This window comes from Coturnix japonica, chromosome 1 (genome assembly GCF_054131305.1).
Source record: "Coturnix japonica strain WE chromosome 1, WE-NBRP24, whole genome shotgun sequence".
Taxonomy (NCBI): Eukaryota; Metazoa; Chordata; class Aves; order Galliformes; family Phasianidae; genus Coturnix; species Coturnix japonica.
The window spans coordinates 123,762,755-123,769,266 of NC_140663.1; the positions used below are offsets into that span (position 1 = coordinate 123,762,755).

The 6,512-nt window shown below is 37.1% G+C and overlaps 1 long non-coding RNA gene across 1 annotated transcript; it reads left to right on the forward strand.

Annotated features, from left to right (window-relative positions):
• The first annotated feature begins 552 nt into the window (after window positions 1–552).
• LOC146762698 (uncharacterized) lies at window positions 553–4,450 on the forward strand. The gene is made up of 2 exons (XR_014947752.1): window positions 553–691; window positions 2,151–4,450. It is a non-coding gene; the product is annotated as an uncharacterized LOC146762698 (long non-coding RNA).
• Window positions 4,451–6,512: the final 2,062 nt, after the last annotated feature.

Sequence of the window (6,512 nt, forward strand, 5' to 3'; positions counted from 1 at the left end):
TTTCCAGGATGTTTGCACTGCTGGAGTCAGAGCCGTGCTCTGCTTGTGAAGTTGCATCCTTGTCATTCAGTTCTGAAAAGAGCACGCTAATTTGTCACTCACGTTGTATTGCCAGTTCATGCAAAGGTTTCTTCCACTTGTAATTATGGCCTAGGCATTTGTAAGGGACTTGTGTACTCTTTCTATTGGTCTTTCTATAAATTTGCCCTGAAGATGGTCCTACTTTTTGAGTTGTTGCCCAATATACACATACATACATACATATATATATATATAGTGCACATGAAAGTAAGTCTACCATATATCTATGTATATATGAATTTGTATTCATTTAGAAAACCCTGCTTCTAATAAGCCTTGTAAGCAAATATGGGATCAGTAATATCAGTTATAAGTGACTACTGGTATGCCAGGGCACATGTAATTAACAAAGTACCAATAATTGATATTTAATAGGAAGAAAACTGACTGTTCAATTACTACAGCGATTGTGTATACCTGTATATGCAATGCACATGCGTGTGCATATGACTGGGTATGTGTAATTTTAGTAAGTTCTGATGAATCAACCCTAATGTGTGTACTCATACACTTGGTACAGTTTCAGATTGAAACAGAGCCCCAAACGGATCATTGAAACTGTAGACAACTGATGCTTCCATCCCGTGGTCCCTGCCCTGAATACAAGCAGGTGAGGAATGGTGCTAAATGCTTTTGATGTTACCAGCTCCCATTTGCCACCCAACTTTTTTCTTCTCCAAAACCTCTTAACAAACTTCAAAGGCCTCCTTGCTTCTTGCCTTAATCCAGTGCACTGAGACCTCTAGTTCAAAGAACTTTCCTTAAACCCTCTTCTTAAACTGCAACCAAAACTTTTTCTTTCCTTTCCACAAAGTAGCAATTACAGCTCTGTTGCGTGGCAATTGGGCTTGGGCCGATCAGCTCCTGCTATTAATTAATCTCACAAAGGGGGCTCATTTCCTGGCATTCAAATTGACAAGAGAGCAGAGAACAGAAAGCCCTTTCAAAGCGGTTCCAGTTAACTGAGGGAAGAGGTATCAGAAAAAAAGAGCCCCACAGAATTTGAGGTAGAGGGCACATTTGATACTGCCTATGCTTGCTACTGATTGAATGATTTTGTTGAGGAGAGCTCTTTACTAATCTTTTACCTGCAAAAAGCTCAAGAGCAAGTAAATGCAGCACAAATATTGCTAAATTGTGGCAACGAGGCTTCACAGTCTAGGCTTTCGATTTCACTCTCCCAGTGCATCTTCTGGAGCATTATACTTACTTTAAACAGAAAGTGTTCACTTTACTAACACAGAAAAGCTCTTGGAAGAAGGGGGGGAGATGAAGAGGCAAGAAAGAAGAATAGCAGACAAGAGATTAAAGCTTTTTATTCAGTATCTCTTTCGTATTCAAATTGTGCTAAGGGCTCTGTGAAAGTTAGAAGCAAGCTTGTTCAGGAGGGCTTCTAAAGTGTGTACATGGATTTCATGGGAATAGAAAAGAAGCCATGGACTGGGTAATGAAAGAAAGATAAGATGTCCTATATAAAACAACTCAAGAGTAGTTCAATTACTTCAGCAAACCATCAAGCAAGCTTTGAAGATTTGAGGAAACACTGCTAAAATATAACAAAAAAACCCCTCATGTTGCAGGTTATGTACCACTATATGTTTGTATACCGGGTGAATTACTTAAGCTGTATTCTCTCTGCGAATGTTGTTTACTTCTTTGGGGTTTTATTATTATTTTTCTGGAAGAGCTATGTTTGTCTGGGAGAGTTATGGAAAGTGCAACATTCTTGTTTGATCTTTGTATCTCTGTGAAAGGGAGTGTGCCATTAAAAAAACAAAAACAAAACAACCAAAAAAAGGTATCACTGTTTATCAAAATAAGCCTGGGAATTAAAGGTCTCTGGCTGACAGTTTAACATATTTCTTTTTGCAGTTAAAATAGCCCTCCTGACAGAGGCTAAATAGTATAAGAAATAATCAACTGCCTTCACCCAGGGAAAAGTCTGAATCAAGGAATATATCAGCTATAAAAATAAAAGTCTGCAGTTTAAAAAATACCTATTTTTAATTGTAGCTATCTCTTTCTCTGTTTCCTTCCCCTACTCGGTTCTCTGACGGAAACTTGACAAGTAACATCAAACATGGCCCAAGAACAAAGCTAACCAACCATGGCCTGCAGCATCCTTCAACCAAAAGTCACCTTTAGTCAAGCTTTGCCATCTAATTTGCAGTGTTTCTGTTTGTACTCTTCAATCAGAAGTCCTAAAACTCTTATAAAGCTTTCCTGGTTTCTACTCAGTAAGATTACGCTGAAGATGCTGCAACTATTTAATACTTTCAGCAACCTTTGGCTGCCTCCATTCTGGTGTCCTGACTTCAGAAATGCAGATCCAAGCCCTCTACTTTTGTCCTACTGTTTATTTGGGTGTGTGTGTTTGTTTGTTTTTTAATGAATCCTGAATAACACTGCTGTAAGACTCCAGTTTTAAAATGCAACTTAATCCCCTTCTGTGCCAGTGTCCTGAAACAGAGCTAAATTACCTTCATAGATTATTGTTTTTTTAATTTAGTTGGGTCAAATAGATGGCAGTGCTATATCTCACTAAGTAAAAGACTGCAATGACTTATTTGCTTGAATCAAAGTAAACAAAGACAGTAGACAGGTCCTTTTCTCAAGAGGAAAAATCCTTACAAAAAGGAATGTCACCAGCAAAACCCATCAACTCATGGAGACAGTAACAAGAGGAAAAAACGAACCTTATAATACAGAGCAATTTTCCACTTTGAAGGATGGCCATACAAACTCATTAAGCATAGCATTAACATTCAAGACTGTAACAGTCAGGATTTTGGGGGGGACTGTCATGATTTTCTAAAAAACTTGGATCACTAACTTGAGACCGAGATGATCATTAAAATATGGCATTACTCAGTTAAATTGAACTGAGTTAACTTGTTTAACTTAACGGAGTTAACTGATTTAACCGAGTATTTAACTGTTCTGGATCCACAGGTACTCAGATGAAGGTTGCACAAAGTTTGTTTTGCTCTGTACTGATTTCAAATCCTAATAGCACATGAACCAACGGTGTTTGGGAAGCAGTTTCACTCTATGTATGACCCTCAGTATCTGCTCTGTCTAGGCTGAAGTTTTGCCAGAGAACTGCTGATTGGATCCTGAGTTTTTCCTCTAAAAACTGGCTGCTGAGAGGGACTGCTATAAGAACTCGCATACAGAATAATCCAATAAGCCAGTGTTAAAAGCATGTTGACACTCAAAGGCAAGTGCCAGTCATATTTTAAAAACAACATTTCCAGAAACGAAACAAAAAAACCAGAGCCTTTTCTGATTTTATTTATTGTGTTATGAATAAATGAAGATTTATTAGGACTTGAGAATTTTGGAGTGCCTACTCTTCTCCAGTCCCAAAGGAAGATTTGTCAGGAGGAAGGCAGTGAAGAAATTAAATGGAAGGACAGTTTCTATGCTGCAGATGAAATTTCTTTGTTCTTTACTTTTTATGATGGTCATTATGATATGTCGATAAAATACAGCTGTAATTAGGATTATACCTCTTCCTGCACTTTCTTCACATATTTGTCCTCATCTCCAATTCATTTTGTTTCTTCCTTCCTTTCACTTATCACTATTTTTGCCTTTGCACTTTGATCTCCATTAATCTGTGTCCTAGTGGAATTCCATCAGCTCATCCCCAGTAGAAGATCTCAATGTACCCTTCAGCAGTTACATTAAAGACAATAAAATTCTTGCATTTCATATACATATATGCCAATCTCTTTCTTGTGTGTTTGGTGTTCTGCACAGATATTGCCTTTTTCAACAAATCAACTTCTCCAGAGTGATTCCAACCTTGCCGCAAATAAGCTAACTACAAAAAACTTAGGCTAAGACTTCAGACAGGGTTGCACATTGTATGTTTTGAATATCTTAGCAATATCTGTCAGCACTTCTGCCACCTTCATTGAAACAGTGATAGATAATCTTTAATTACATTTACAAAATAATTGACTGTTCCCCTTGCTTCTATTGTCTTTCCCCTGTTCTCTATTCTTCACATCCTACTCCTCTCTATTCTGTTCTTTTACCTGACTAATTTAGATTGCATGCTTTTTGAAGCATCATTTTTATCATTTTATGGGCTCTGCTTAGCACACATGAACAAATTTCCATCAGTTTGGGTGAGTACAAATATATATATATACTTGGGTGTCATGTAACTCCAGAATTTACCTGTCTGCCTCCAAACAATGTTTGTACATGTCTAATGAAATAATAGTTTTTTGGAGACTCTCACAGAGATGTGGCTTTATCTGAGTTCCTTTAAAAGTTAAAAGCAAGTTTTCATTTCCTTTAACAGAATTTAGATTGGTTCTCAAACATAAGAGAAAATAAACATTTTTAAATAAAACACAGTGGCAAATGTGAAAGAAACTCCTTATATTTTCTCATTTTAGATGTGCCGGGAAACAGAACAATGTTGTGACTCTAAAATTCATTCTGATTTGTGAAAAAACACAGTTCTACAAGAAATAAATAAAAGGCCTCTGATTAACTGACCAACAAACAAAGGTCTTTCTCTCTTCCTAAAGTGAGCAGTCTCTTTCTCTATCAGCTTAATAAAATTGTCTAGGGCAATTTTGCAGGTTCTGAACTTGATATAAAGACACATACCATTCTTGAGACACTATAAAGCATACCTTTAGATCAATAGAGCATAGGAAATCCTCCAGAGATACAGTCTTGTTTATAGTCAGGGAAGCCTTTTTGGGGGTGTAAAAAGAGGGTTTCCACAGTATTCAGGTTCATTAGAGTAAGTATCAGCCTAGAGGAGCACTAATTTCTTTGAGACCACAAAAGAGATTCATTTGAAACCTAAGCTCTTTTTCAATTGTGGTACTGGAATAATAGATTCTATGGCAAGTATCTTGGAGACGGTAGAAACGGCTGCTCGCTTTTTTATGCACAGTTCACTGATTAACATCTGCCTGATTGAACCCTTATAAACATGGAATGGAGTGAAATTTTATTGAGTAGACTTGCTGTATACGATGCCTATGGGCATATACATGGGCTAATAGGTGGGACTTCATCAGACACTAGTTCTGCTACCTAAGGACTATATACTGGATTGACAACAAAAGCTACTCAGAGTAATGGTATGAGATGGTAGGTGTCACTCAATTTCCTTGCATTCTGCTAAATGTGTATCACTGGACTTGGACAGCAAATAGTGATGACTGAAATCACTGGTTAAAAATTGTGATTGCTATCATGAAAGCATTTCTGAACTTTCAAATAGGATGAAGAGGGTTATTAACTTGGAAGGTCTGTGTAAGTCCTTTGTTTGACAAGAAAGAGGGAAAAAAAAATACATAACTGAAAGTTTCTGGAACAGTACATTAAAATTGTCTCGGTAGTCTCCCCACATTAAAGCTGAGTCACTCCATTTAATGACATAATTCTTGACATCTTCTGTTTTACAGCACATTGAACTCAGGCTCACTAGTATCACAATAAGAGATTCCAATGCCCTTATTCAAAATGAAGGATGATTTCCAGACAATGACAACAAACGAAGGGAGCAGTTACTTAGTGTGGATAAAGAGTTTGACTCTGCTCCCGTATCTCACCATGTGAATCACTCAGGAAAACCAGGAGCAGCCAGCATCAGTACTTCACTCAGCAGGATGCTGAGTGCTCAGTTGGATAAGTGGGTGCATTTTAATATTTAGCTGATCCAAATTCTTCAGTTTTAACTAAATGAAATGCTTCAGTTTTTGATCAAATCATGCACACATGATACATCTAATGAAGATAAAATATGCCCACGGTGGTCATCTAGCTTGGAAGGAGTATCCAGACTATAGCAGAGAGAACAGAGATGGTGTTTTCAGAAACAAGAAAATGTGTGTAGCTGAATGGGAGGAAAAATATGAGGTAAGTAAGAGCAATTGAGAAATAAGATTTTGAACTGGCCATGTTTCCTGTTATCACTCACTGTACAACCAAAGAGAAATATGGACTATAGCCCCTGGACACTAAGATTTTTATCAGTACTTGATAGTTATAAAAACACACATGCAGGATATAAATGTGCTGGATTATGGAGAGAATTTTTGATGTTCAATAGCCCTTAAATATCCAATTTTTCATGGTACTGGAGACATCTAGGCTACTGCTGTATAGTGGAGTATACTGCACACACAGTATAGAAGAACTCAGTTCTTTTGTTTACTCATGTAACAAGATTTAACACTTCAAATGACATGCTTTTGTTTCAGTAACTTCTTGAATATTTTGCAAATCTCATTTAAAAATAATCTAAACAACATTAATTAAGTGCTGATCATGGCAAAAAGTATCTGGGAAGGTGGTAGTGACTTTGATTCAAGGTATATTCAATATATTCCTCTGTGAACTGTGATGGTAGATCTAAAGATGTAGTACTTGCAGGCTATTATGCCTAGCAG